The sequence below is a fragment of the Cyprinus carpio genome, chromosome A15 (genome assembly GCF_018340385.1).
Source record: "Cyprinus carpio isolate SPL01 chromosome A15, ASM1834038v1, whole genome shotgun sequence".
NCBI classification, from domain to species: Eukaryota; Metazoa; Chordata; class Actinopteri; order Cypriniformes; family Cyprinidae; genus Cyprinus; species Cyprinus carpio.
This window is the reverse complement of record NC_056586.1, coordinates 17,706,416-17,708,032: the sequence shown is the minus strand read 5'-3', so window position 1 is coordinate 17,708,032 and position 1,617 is coordinate 17,706,416.

Sequence of the window (1,617 nt, the reverse complement as noted above, 5' to 3'; positions counted from 1 at the left end):
TGTGTTATTTTGTTATTGTATTATTTTATATGTATTATGTATATTCTTTTTGAAAACATTCTTTCAGCAGAATGAATGAATGAATAAAATCACTTTAATTAAGGTAAGCTAAATTGTCGTTCATCAACACCTTACGTCTAAATTTGAATGTCAAGCTTATTTTTAATTAACAGACAGTTTTATTTTAATTATTTATTTGTGTAATTGCCATTTTTTTTCTGTAGCCTTGGAACCCAGGAGACTGTGAAAGACTGGCAGCTTATAAACAGCCTTCCTCTTATTTGAGTGACACAAATGTGTAGTGTTTGTAGTTGTCATCAGTTGTCTGGACTGTGGGGAACAGGTTCCCTGTCTTAATGAGGATAGTTAGGGACTGACAACAGCTCCCACTGAAACATAACCTTAGCATCAGTCATCTAGGTGTGGATTGTTTACTGTCACCTTGAACAGCTTTCTGCTTTGCATCAAAGGAGGTAGCATGTATCTATCACTTAGAGTCCAAAGGTTTTAAATGAAACTGTGAATAGTGTTCAAATGAGATTAGATATTAGATTAGATGAAGGTATTCTGTTTTAGATCAGTTGACCAATAATATGGACATGACAGTTTCAGGTTAAGTATTTTAAGTTCATTATTGTATAAGGGAAAATATATATTTAAGAAAATATAAACTGCATGTCTCAAACTGTGATGTAATATTTCACATGTTTGTCTGTTCGAAAAAAAAAAAAGGCTAATAGTATAGAAATACATCACCGGGGTGGGTTGAAACAATAAAAACAATGTTGTTGCACATTTTGTGCGTGAATTATATATAATATTTCATTCAGTGTACACCACACACACACATACACATACACACACACACACACACATATACATAAATATGTACATGTGCATGTACATATACATACATATATATATATATATATATATATATATATATATATATATATATATATATATATATATATATATATATATATATATGTCCCAGACAGCAAGCAGTTTCGGCCCAGAACCGGCCCACATCTGCCCCGCAAGAAATCCATGCGGGCCAGATGTGGGCCGGATCTGGGTTGAAACTGCTTGCTGTCTGGGGTATATAGCCTATGTACAGTATATGTGTGTGTGTATATATATATATATATATATATATATATATATATGCCGTCCACCAACCAACACCATTTCATTTTAAAATATTAAAGGAAGCACTCTGCCTCGAGTCAAAAGTTTGAAAAGTTTAAACAAATTGTTAAAAAAAAAGTTTTTTAGACATGAAAGTCTACTTTCTTCTTCTTCTGTCTTGTAAATCTTTATTAGCTGATGATGTTACAACTCATTCAATTTTAACACTCCCTGTTCCCCATTACACGGTGAAAAAAACTATCTTCATTCTTTTATAATTACGGTAATGATTACAGTAATTATAAAAGAATGAAGAACATTTTTTCAAATAGTTTTATTCAGCTGGCGCAGGTAAACTTTCAACTATGACGTTATTTGGCAGTGCATCATTTAGCGTCATTTAAAAGAAAAGAATTCAGAGAGAGATCAGATAACTAACAGGAGAGGAATGACGCCTCCAGCTCTTTATTAGGTTACTGTTCGACG